We start from the raw sequence: 12,437 nt of genomic DNA, 5'->3' as shown, positions 1-12,437 counted from the left end.
CTCCCGTGCCCTGACCATACCAGACATAGTCCTGCTCAGGGCCTTTGCACTTGCTGTTCCTTCTGCCTGGAAAAAATTTGCCTCAGGAATCTCTCATTTTCTTCAGTGTTTTCCTCAAGTGTCATCTCCGGTAGACCTTCTCTGGCCAACCTACCTAAAATGTCAACATACCTCCTTAATCTTTGCATATTCTCTTTCCTGATTTATTATTATATATTTTTTAGAATTAATTGTCTTATAAATGCAGGGGTGGGTGATAGTAGGCTTACAGTTGTTTGTGTGGAAAAATAATTAATAAATAATGCAAGAATAAACTTTGTGTTTCACGTATTCACAGCTGCATATTACCAATTTCACTTAAATATATTCTGTCTCCATTACTCCCTACTCTCATCAGATTATAAATCCAGGTGGTCAGGCATTTCTGTGTCTTTCATTGATTAACCACCATCCTCTTCATTGCCAGGAACTCAGCAAGTCCTTGCTGAATATTGGCCATTGCATCTAAGCATGCATTTATATATGCACTTCTTATCTACTTATGGATTAACTTTACTGTGTTTCATTGCAGATTTCTTTCCTAAGGACCCAGGCAGGAGTCCTAGAAGGCTGAGGCAGAGAGCAATATGAATGAGGGTTGTCTTGCTGCATTCAGAACTGCTGCCCCTCCCCCATTTCCAACTCCCAATGTCATTCAAAGGAGCTCTTGATTCCATATACCCTGTCCTCACCATCCTCCAGATATTTCAGGAACACCCGAATTCTGAGTCACAACTGAGCCCCCCTAGTGCATTAAAATGAACAGAAATAAGAGAACCCTCATGTATGATAGGAACAAACTTCTATTGTAACAAGATTTAGACATAGCACAGCAATTAATTTTGACATTTTCATCCGACTTGTAAAAAGAGCATATATTGGGATATTTGTGGAGGACAAACCCTCACTTTTCACTAAATGTTAACAGTGCCTTTTATAGTGAGAAATCAGGACACTAGATTATTTCTGCCATTTAAAGGAAAAACTTACTACGCAGGAATGAAAGCTCTAGTATGTTAAATGTTATAATAATACATTTAAAAGATTCGAACCATAGATGTTTTTCATGAATATGGGCAGGTTGTGTCTTTTAAACATAATTCGTTTTAAACATCCCTGCCATGTTAGTGAAAATGGCTCCCTACTTTGCTCTTCGAATGGCACATTGGTTCTCAAGAAAGGTTTTTGAAAGCTGGTGTTTGGTTCTTGACAGCTGTGCGCTCTCCCGGGCGGCCAGGGGAGACTCCACCTTTCTAAGTGTAATACCTGGTCATTGGACTCCACGTCAGGGAGGGAAGGTTATCCTTTTTGTAGGAAGCCTGGATTTTAAAGACAGAAGAGACCCAGGGCCTTCGTGAGCAGGCAGGCTTCAAGCTGTTCCCAGACGCTGTGCTTACTCCTGGAGGGCAGACTTGGTTTCCACGCCCAAGAAGTCTGAGGAAGCAGCATCATTAGTCCAGTAAGTGGGTCACTGGCGCCCAGTGGAAGCCCAGTCTGGCCTTGCGAAGTACAAAGCTGGGGCTCTCCTGGGCATGTGGACACCAGTGGGTCCGTGTGGGGAGCTCAGCGTTCCCCTTTGCTCTGAACAATCCGGATCCCTGAGCGCTCATTTCAGTGTGGGGAGGGGCCTGGTGGGGGTGGGTGGTGGGGGGTGAGGAGCAGCGTTGACTTGGTCTGATGCAATCTTAATGGCTTAAATGAGGGAACCTTAGAAATGCCTATAATAAAATACATGCCACACATCACATACACACTTATAAGGCCATGAACTGCGTGTGTGTGTGTGTGTGTGTGTGTGTGTGTATGTTCTGTTTTTGGCAGTGGAGTGGGTGGGAAGTGTGAAATTGCACACAATTTATGCTGTCATTTCTGCAGCACGTCTAGTGAAGTATCTAGGTGTTTCTCCTAATATCTCTGCTGCAACATCCAAATCATAGTCTTCCCGTGTTAGCTGAAAGCATTAAAACCAGAAATTACCATAATAGTGCTATTTACCCCTCATTTATGGAACTACTAGTGTTATTTTTTTCCCCCTAGGGACTTTACAGAATGCATTTCAACCAGCAGTATTTGTGGTCTGGCCGAAGAAACTCAAGTGTACTTAAAAAACACAGCTGGGCATTGTATCCAAAGACGAAACCAGCAGGCTTGTCATTTCACAAAAGGGACTTCCAGAGGTCGCAGTCCCTGTAATCGGAGAGCATTTCGTGTGGTGTGGGAGGCTGTGGACTAAAGCCTTATTTCACAGCTAATCATCTCCATGTGCGTATGTAACTGGACCAGTGTTTCCATGAAGACCGCACATTTCCACAGCACATGTAAGAAATCCCGTTTCACTTTATGTAAAAACAGGCCTGAACGTAGGGGGTGAGGGGGATATAAACCCTGAAAGAGCTGCTTAGCCTGAACCAGAAAGGTGGGGGGTGGGGGGGAGTAGTGTGTGTGTGTGTGTGTGTGTGTGTGTGTGTGTGTATGTGTGTATGTGTGTATGTGTGTGTGTGTATGAGATAACCTTAAGGCTGTTAGCATGGTTTTACTTCATTGACATTTTATTCTCAGGCGGAGCACTTGGAGACTCCCTCTGAGTTCACCCACGGCCTGACTGTGGTATTGGTGGCCCGGCCACAGGGTCACTGCGTTATTGACTCGGTCTACATTACGCACCGCCCGCCCCCCCCCCCCCCCCCCCGGCCCCAGGCTCCTGGGGATATTTTCAGATGGGCTCACTAATGAGCATCCATGTGGAAACGTCTCAAGCATCTTGGCCCCTCATTACTTTTTCTTTTTTTCTTTCTATTTGTCTAGGCCAGTGGTCGGCAAACTCATTAGTCAACAGAGCCAAATATCAACAGTACAACGATTGAAATTTCTTTTGAGAGTCAAATTTTTTAAACTTAAACTATATAGGTAGATACATTGTTATTCACTTAATTAGGGTACTCCTAAGGCTTAGGAAGAGCCACACTCAAGGGGCCAAAGAGCCGCATGTGGCTCACGAGCCGCAGTTTGCCAACCACTGGTCTAAGGTATGCCAAAGATAAAATTTAAAGTGATGGGGTTGGGGGGCATTTTGAGACTGAAATATATACATTTCATGGACAAAAATCAGTCAAGCAAGAGACCTTTTCTATAATCAGAAAGAAAGCAGTTCAAATACCTACTAGCTGAGAATGGAGTTGGTTCGGTTCATAGGGTGTTCTATGGAGTATTTTATTAGTTTACTCTAGGAGAGCTTTCTCCAATTGCCTCCCAGGTATTTGAACAGTCCTGTAAATGGCACCTTAACAGTGCACATCCCAGTACATCAAGGCACGATGGTCACTGGGCTACACTGAGACCTCTTTCTACTACCGTCCCGTGCTTTGAATTCTATACCTGTTGGGCACAACATTTCCCCAGTGAGATCACTATCCACATATGTAAGAACTTGTCTTATGTGTGCATGTGTGTGTGTGTGTGTATGTGTGTGTGTGCATGTGTGTTTCATATTGAAACACTAAGAACAATGTAAAAACAGGTCTCCGAATCTTCTTTCCTAGGTTCCTTTCTATCACTCACTGTCAGAAAGGGTATTATTTCCCATGTCATCTAGCAAATATATGGTGTGAAATGTGAATTCTTAAGCAATGGATTTTTTTTAAGATGACAGAAAAATGTAGGTTCAGCCAGGAGAATTTCTACTGAGAGAAAATAAAAGTAGAGATATGTAAAAATAAATCAAAAGAAAGCGGATCTCTTAAAGAATTCAGACATGGTGGCTGCGGGGGGAGACACAGACACCATTTTGAGTTTGGTAGGATGTTATTTTCTGCCCTCTCAGATATATATTTTGTAAGGAGAGCAACAGTGTGTGTGTGCAATCATTGGATTGCTGCTTTTCAGGCTTCTGCTACAGTTATGTTTGATTTCTGAAGAAATCAGTGTAAGGAAACCCGGGGAACTATCACAGTGTTCTCTGCAGGATTCCAAAAATAAGTGAGGCCTTTTGGATGGTGCAGTTTGACCTCAGGTATAAAAGGGGTAGTCATTGGCTCAAGTAGCTAAGTACAGTTGTCATCGAAGGATCTAATAAATGATGTTAATTGAAGTTTTTTTATAAACCCACGGCCGGTGGCTTCTTTTGCATTACATTTCTAGTGTTCTAAAATCTAGTGTTTAAAGCTGAGCCTGTCAAGGAGACTTAAGATTTGTGTATGTTATAGTCTGAAAGCTGTACCTTTATGTCTGGGACAGGGATGGCTCATGGGCTCCTCCTACATGCCAATTCCATGTAAGCGTGGCAGCCTGCAGACTTACCTGGAAAGTGTGTGGGGCATCTACGGGTAGGAGGGAGTAATATTTGTAATTGTTACAGGAAGGAGTTTGTGCAGTAATAATACCCATGTCAGGCATTTTCTATCCCTCATCTAAAAATTTACACTCAATTGTGTGAGCTTGTTATTTTAACAGCTGACGTACAGATTTGAAAATATATAGCATTTTGTTCCAAATGTTAGCTGATTCAAGATGCTTTAAATCTGTGCTGTCCAATATGGTAGTCATCAGCTGAATGTGGGGGTTGAGTGCTTGAATTATGTGGCTAGTCCAAATTGAGGGATACTGTAACTCTAAAAATACCTATTCGATTTCAAAGACTTATTATGAAGAAAGAATGTAAACATCTTGTGACTATTTCTTTTATTGTTACATGTTGAAATGATAATATTTTAGGTATAATGGGTTGAATAAACGATATCATTAAAATTAATTTCACCTATTTCTTTTTACTTTTTGAAAATGTGGCCACTACAAAACTTCAACTCACACAGGTGACTCACATTTCTGGCTCACATTCTATTTCTGTTGGACCGTGCCGCTCTCAGGTAACATGTCTTCTCTTCTTTCATTAGCTCTAATGTTTAAATATTTTGAGCTTTAAAGAAAGATTGTGGGGTTTTTTTTTCTACAAATCTGTGGAAAGAAATTCTTCATTAAAAAAAAAAAAATGTAACGAATTTTCCAGGCTGTGTTATGCCTTTGGGCCTTTGCTCTCACTTGTTTGGAATGCCACCAGTGCCCAGCCACCCAGGGAAAGCCCACACATTTTTCAGGACTTGTCTCAAGTACCACTGTGGTCTAAGACCTAACACTGAGGCCTGGCCCAGCTGGCATGGCTCAGTAGTTGAGCGTCGACCTATGAACCAGGAGGTCACGGTTTGATTCCCTGTCAGGGCACATGCCCAGGTTGCGGGCTGGATCCCCAGTGGTGGGCGAAGCAGCTGATCAATGATTCTCTTTCATCACTGATGTTTTTATTTCTCTCCCTCTCCCTTCCTCTCTGAAATCAATAAATATATTTTAAAAACAAAAAAACCCAACTGAGGCCTGCTATTACGTGTTGCCTTGTTGCCTGGTGAGATTGGGAGGGCCTCGAATGGCCAAACCTCGAATTCCACTCCCCACTCTGCTCCTGCAGATGAGGTTCCCCCAGACTAACCAAGCTCCTTATCAAAGGAACCAAGGGCAGTGCCTGCTTATCCTTGAGTAGGAGGGGCCCATTCCCTGTGAGCTACAGAAGGATTAGAACAAGGCAATCATACCCTCCTATGAGACCAGGGGCATCTCCTCTTCTCAGTAGAAAAGCCTGCTTCCCGCGGTGCCTGGCTGTTCACTCTAGTTCAGATCCCCAGTCCCATGTGACCCTGCATGGCATGCGGTGCCCTTCTCACCCAGCTGTGAGCGCAGGTGACTAATGAACTTTTAATTTCCCCTGTCCAGTGCTGAGTCTCATGTGCTCAGTCACCCCTATCATCCTAGGACGGAATCTCTCCCTCACCTACAGGGAGAATAAGAAGTGATTAAAACAAATGTTTTCTTGCCTCAGCTTCCCCTTCCCCGCTCTTCTAAGGTAGGATTGGCCACCCCCCTCCTTTGTCACACTCCCTGTGCGCTGTATGTCTTTCTACCTTCGTAAGCAGACCTCTCGATGGCAGTAATTTGCTGATATGTACTGTCGATCCAGGCCCCTCTGTTAGAAGCTGAAAGATGATTGAAGGTAGCAACAATTCCTCCTGTTTTTATATTTCAGGTTCTGGGGATAGTGCCTGGTCAATAGGAGGCACTCAGTAAATGACAAATGAGTGAATTTTGAAAACCATTACATGGTTGATTTTGGTATTAAAATTTTCCTACTTTTTATTTTTTTTAAATCTATTTTTATTGATTTCAGAGAGGAAAGGAGAGGGATAGAGAGACAGAAACATCAATGATGAGAGAGAATCATTGATTGGCTGCCTCCTGCATGCCCCCTACTGGGAGGGATCGAGCCCACAACCCCAGCATGTGCCTTTGGCCGGAATCGAACCTGGGACCCTTTAGTCTGCAGGCCAACACTCTATCCACTGAGCCAAACCAGCTAGGGAAAAATTTTCCTACTTTTTAAAACAGAAATAACTAAATTGAATTTTTCTCCATCTAACAGTTGCCCGTGGGAGGGTAGGGGAGATGTCTGCTTATGCTGCCATCTCCTGAGGAAGAGAGGGTAATGGGAAGAGGACTGTGGCTCCTTCCCACTGGGGGAGGCTGTGAGTGTGGAACACAGAGGATGACCTTGGCAATACAGTCAGAGAACCACCATGAGAATAAAATCAGCTGATTAACCACAATCTGCCTTTCAGGAAACCATCATTGAAATAAACAGATATTCTTGTAGAATTGGAGAGCAAGGAAGATGCTCAGTGTGACTATAAATAACTCAGACTTATTGGAGAGGAGAGGAGTCCATGTCAGTGGAGGGAAAAGGCCAACAGGAGATGAGCATTTGGGGGAGAATGAGATGAAGTCAATCTCGTTGGAAGAACTAGGCTGAATGCGATGCAGTTGGCCAGCCAGGGCCTGGGACTGATACAGCGTTTACAAAGCTGGGTCTTGCTCTCAAACCACTACGGTGCTTGCACTACAGGGACATTAGGGTCTGCAGAGTCGTGGGAGGAAGGAATCATCCTGAGTCAGTTTGCAGCCTTTCTACCAACTGCTTCCAGGGCCAGACATCTGGCTTCCCACTGCTTCTCCATGAACCTTGCCCAGAAGGCAGGAGAGACACCCAAGGCCAGAGCACCATAGCTCCGCGCTCTCTCCGTTCTCTCAAATGTCCCCAGCGGAGTGACACAGTGATGGCATACCATCTCTTTGCAACCTGATTTCCTCCTATCACTTTTCTGGACAAGCAGGACCTCTCTAATGAATAAAAGACTGAGATTGGGAGGGCCTCGAATGGCCAAACCCCAGTTTCCACTCCCCGCTCTGCTCCTGCAGATGCGGTTCCCCCAGACTAACCAAGCTCCTTATCAAGGGAACCAAGGGCCATGCCTGCTTAACCTTGAGTAGGAGGGGCCCATTCCCTGTGAGCTACAGAAGGATTAGAACAAGGAAGTCATACTCTGCTGTGAGACCAGGGGCAAGTAAAGCAATTAAAATTATATGATAAAATATTATGGTTTGGTTTAACTACATTAAAAATGATTATGAAGATAGGTTGTTTAAACAAATGTCGGTGGATGTTGGCTAACTGCCCTAGTTGGAAAGGACTTTCTTGTGTTTCTCATTTTTTTTGAAGTGAACATATCAAGATTTTATTGTCGTATAATAAAACAAAACATGAAGCTTAGAACTGGATCACTGGACCTTTTCCCTTCTTATCTCCTCCCAGTTCCAAAGGCTCGCATCTCTTCACAGCCAGCATCCTCTCCGATGTGCAGTTGGGCTCAACACATTCAAGCCTCAGCACAACCTTCTTGGTAGGTGTAGCCTTTTTTTTTCCGGAAAATTGGCTTAGTCTGGCCACTCTGCCTCCTGTCACAACGCCGCTTTCCCTGCGCGCACAGAGCTCCTTGCCTGTCTTGCACTGTGTTACTTTGTGGGGTTGATGCTTGCCACACTTCTCACAGAAAGTTCAGCGGGTTTTAGGAATGTTCACCGTTTTTGTGAGCGCGCTATCGGCAGGGAAAGGGGGAAAAAAGCACTCATTGTTATCTTTATATATATTTTATGTTGAATTGTCCTAGCCTTTACACAATTATTATTGCAATAGATACAGGGTGCTCTAATGTTCTCACGTCACAACTTATGTCAGTCCTTAAACGATTTAAAACGTGGCTGGCCTCTGGCAACCCTACGTCTGGACTCAGTGTTTTAGAATGGAGGTGATTCTTGCCACTGAGGTAGGATCAGAGTGAGGTTGTGGCGAACCAATGGACATGACCCCAACGCCCATCAGGTTCAGTAGCTGGGCTCTCCTCTGGCCAAGTTCCAGTCCCCAAACAGTCTATTTCATTGATATGCATGTCCTCTGGCCTTGAGGGGCTTCCAGCTTCAGAAGATAGAATTTATGTTTTAGATATCTCAGCTTCAGTTTATGTCTCAGTCTGCAGACTCGCCTCCATTTGGAATTAGATTAACTTAAAACGAGAGCGCAAGTCCTTTGTTTGAAAATCTGTTTGCTTTGCCTGGTGATTTAATTTGCAGCTCAGATACGATTTCGGCCTCCCGGTTGGGTGGTGTCTGCTTTGCATTTGCTGGGTGTTGTTTGCAAGGTCCCGGGACATCGCAGGATGCCGCCAGCAGAATAACAGCAGACACTGGAAGGGCAGACCCCACCTGTACTTTAACATCTGCTGCAATTCTTCTGGCTTTGAGAAGGAAGGGGTACTTTCTGCTCTGCAAAGCATCTTGCGTTCTTCTCTAAACATTTGCCTTTAAAACATCCTCAAGCTCCACACGTGTACCCCCCCTTAATTTTTAAACCCACGTACACTTCAAGGAAAATTGAATCCATATGCTTCTGATTCATTTACCCACAACTCATCAAAATGTTGTTTTAAAAGAGCTAAACTCAAGTCCCCAGGGGCCAAGCAGGTTCTGGACTTGGCCGAAAGCTTGCACTTCCCTGGTCATGACTGAATGTGAGCCAGCAAGGTCTAGTGAAACAGGAACCCTCACACTTGCAAGAATTTGCACTGACTAGCACCTTTCTTGGAGGTTCAGCTACACGAGGTGACTTCTTAGCCTGCAGTCAGCTTCCTTTGCACAGCTGCACTGCCTGTCCTGGCTTTAGTCAAAACTGTAGGCAGAAAACTGCCATTAAAAGTCGCTCTTTACATTGTTCTAGCCCAATTAGAGGGATCAGACAACTTTGGGGGAGGGGCTATCTATGTATATAAAAGGCTAATATGCTAAGTGTCCTTCCCTCCATATGGGTAATGATGTCACATAGCAATGCCTGCTTCCTCTCTCTAGAGACGACTAGCCTCCTTGCAGTTTCTTTAGCCTGAGAACACTTTAGCCAGATGGAAACACCTCACACTTTTATGTGTTATCTAAAGTCTTTTATCTCATTTAGACAATAACAAAAATTCATAGAGGAGCCAAATAATATAACTCCATTGCACCTGTAAAATGAGTTATTCTTCTTTCTTGTCTTTTCCCCTTTTCTAATAGTTTTTCAGAAGGCAATTCACCAACTGGGTGGTAGGTGTGCTGGGTAAATCTCATGACAAGCTACAAGGCACAATTCCCTACCTTTCCTGAAGTCCCTCAACCTCATTCATGAAACAATTACAGTGAATTTGTTTATGTACCTGTAACTGAGTTTGTTGACTTTGCATCTTGCTAGAATGCAAGCTTCTAGTGTTTCTTCATCTCTGGGAAGGCTACAAACAATACCTATTACAGAAAAATGATTGAAAAGTTATGCAGTTAAAACTGGCTTCTGGCACAGGTCTTCCCAAAGAAACTTTATTATGAGCAAGTTGAAGTGGAATGAGATTCTCTCCGACATGTTACTTCAATTTAAATATTTCTTTACCTAAAATGATTAAGTAAGTTATAGATTTGAGTAGATGGCTCATGTTTTCTAATTTGGGGAGGCCTCTCAAGATGTCCATACAGGGAAGAACTTCATATATTGGCCTTAAGAATAAAACACAAGGAGCACATTTGCTTGTTCTCCCAACCAATCCTAGAGGATCATGCCTTCACATATTAATACCTCTGACATGAAGAAAATCAAGGATCCAGTGATATCAGAAGGGATGTTGTAAACACATGTAACTGTGGACTTCTAGTGCATAGAGAGGCTTGATGTCAGCAAAGCATCCTCATTTTGTTGATCCAGATCCATGTTGCAGAATCCGGCAAAGAAAACTGAAAGCAAAATAAACAAAACAAGTTTATATCTCACTTTAAAATTGTTAAAATTGGACTAAGAACAGCAATGTGATTGTTGTAATTACCCTAAGGGTCCATATAAAATATATGCATACTTTTATCTCAAAGACCCTGGTGTACTATTTTTCTGTGTGGTACGGGGGTTTATAAAGTTAAGACAAGGGAACAACAGCTAATATTTATTGTATTCCTTTTCTATGTGCCAGAATTGTTCTAAGCACTTCCGTTGTAATCTTTACATCAATCCTATTGTTTCTCTAGTTTATAGTTGCAAAAATTGAGATTCAGAAAGGTTAAGTAACTTGCTAGGGGACAATGTTAATAAAAGAGCTAGGAATATTACTCAGAGCTGTCTGAAGCCAAAGCTCACATTCTTATCCAGTAGATTATTCTGCCTGGAGGATGCAATTTTAGCTGGAAGACAGGGGACTAGGAACCAATAACGCTAACACTAGAAAAATCCACCTCATCATCTCATATATTGTTCCTCCTCTGGAGAGGTAAACACACACACACACACACACACAGGCTAGACCATTATATTTAACAAGACTGGAAGATTTTATAGACTAGCCTAAGGTTTTGAAGGTATCATGGCAGGTGTTAAATGAGTACTCAAAATATAGCCAATAATCAAGCATACTAACATAGACACGTTTTTTTTTTTTTTTATTGTTGGTTATTCTGGTCTTTTAAAAAAGCAAAACCCTGTATTAGCAAAGATAATTGAAATTTAAAAATAAAGCAAATGTAAGTCCATGTAATGTCACATTGTAGCATTGTTTAACAGGTCCTCTTGAGGGTAAAAGTCTTTGTTTAATATTTATTATATACTATTGGCTAGGGCCCAGACTCTGTGAAGACATAGTCAACTTAGAGAATCTCAGCCAGGAGAGATGTAAATAATTCTGTCCACAGAGCAAGTAACCCTAAAGGTTACAATTTTATTGTCCTAAAGGACATTGACCGTGATTGTCTTTAAATTTGCAGACTTACTTTCACATGCTTTACCTGAGAGACTGGATATACACTGAGTGGCCAGATTATTATGACCACCCCATCAATACTTCGTTGGGACACATTTTGCCTTCAATCCTGCGACGATTCTTCTTGGCATTGACTCAAGAAGAATCGCCGCAGGATTGAAGGCAAAAAGGTGGCCCAACAAAGTACTGATGGGGAGGTCATAATAATCTGGCCACTCAGTGTATATCTGGCTGTCAGATTTGTCTTTGAACAACTTTACTGTCCTGCTAAGTTCTCTCATTAATGAATTAAGTGATTTTTTGACATGGGCTAACTTTTTATTTGTGTAAGAGTCATGATTTTTTACTCGTTTGAAAATTAAACTTTGACATCTCAGAAGGCTAAATAGGTAAAATGGATGAATTTGAGATAGGATTTTAATGACAGATCCTATAAGGAGACCCCAGTAGATCAGGTGCATTAGAAACCCCTTAATCCTGTGTAACTTAGATCCCAGCACCGAGCAAACGTCCATCTCTGATGGGGCAGCAACTACCCTCTTTGCGAGGAAAAGCTGGTGGGGCCAATATGTCCAATGGTCCTAATTGAAGAAGTGACTGAATTCCTGATTTTTTCCTAGACAAATTAAAGAAAAACAGGCCATCCTTTTATCATCTCACACTCTAATAGATGAAGGTGGGGGCTGATGTACTGCTCGTATTTCCACAGAGGGATAAAGCAGTCTGAGTTGTTTCAGGAAGTCAGAGGTCAAGTTCTTTCTGCAGATCTCCTAGTAAATGATATGCTTAGAAAAGTGTTTGTCAGGTATGGTATTTGGTCTATTGGAGTGTAGCAACTACCCTCCTCACGGGCCACAGACTGATTCAAAAATGTAGGATGTTTTCTAGTGTAATAAAGCACAGTTCTGTAAAATTTTCTCTTTTTATGCATGGCCAAGGCTACTTGACAGTGACCTATCATCTTTAATATTAACAGCAAAATTAGACTCACCAGAGTTTACTGAGGACTCAGAAGTTTACTATATAGTGGACATATTTGTCAATATTTAAGTCTGTGAGAGGAAGAACATTTTTTATCTTCACCCAAGGATATCTTTATTGATTTTACAGAGAGTGGAAGGGACGGGGGTGGGGGGATATTGATGTGAGAGAGAAACAGATCAGTTGTCTACCATATGTGCCCTAACGGGATTGAACCTGCAGCCTAGG

At 42.6% G+C, this 12,437-nt stretch overlaps 1 long non-coding RNA gene across 1 annotated transcript; it reads left to right on the top strand.

Annotated features, from left to right (window-relative positions):
• The first annotated feature begins 229 nt into the window (after positions 1–229).
• On the top strand, positions 230–7,815 carry LOC118670851. The gene is made up of 4 exons (XR_004972482.1): positions 230–1,498; positions 2,077–2,357; positions 4,848–4,901; positions 7,727–7,815. It is a non-coding gene; the product is annotated as an uncharacterized LOC118670851 (long non-coding RNA).
• The last annotated feature ends 4,622 nt before the right edge of the window (positions 7,816–12,437 follow it).

This window comes from Myotis myotis, unplaced genomic scaffold, assembly GCF_014108235.1.
Source record: "Myotis myotis isolate mMyoMyo1 unplaced genomic scaffold, mMyoMyo1.p scaffold_m19_p_16, whole genome shotgun sequence".
Taxonomy (NCBI): Eukaryota; Metazoa; Chordata; class Mammalia; order Chiroptera; family Vespertilionidae; genus Myotis; species Myotis myotis.
This window is presented reverse-complemented; position numbering and strand designations above follow the sequence as displayed.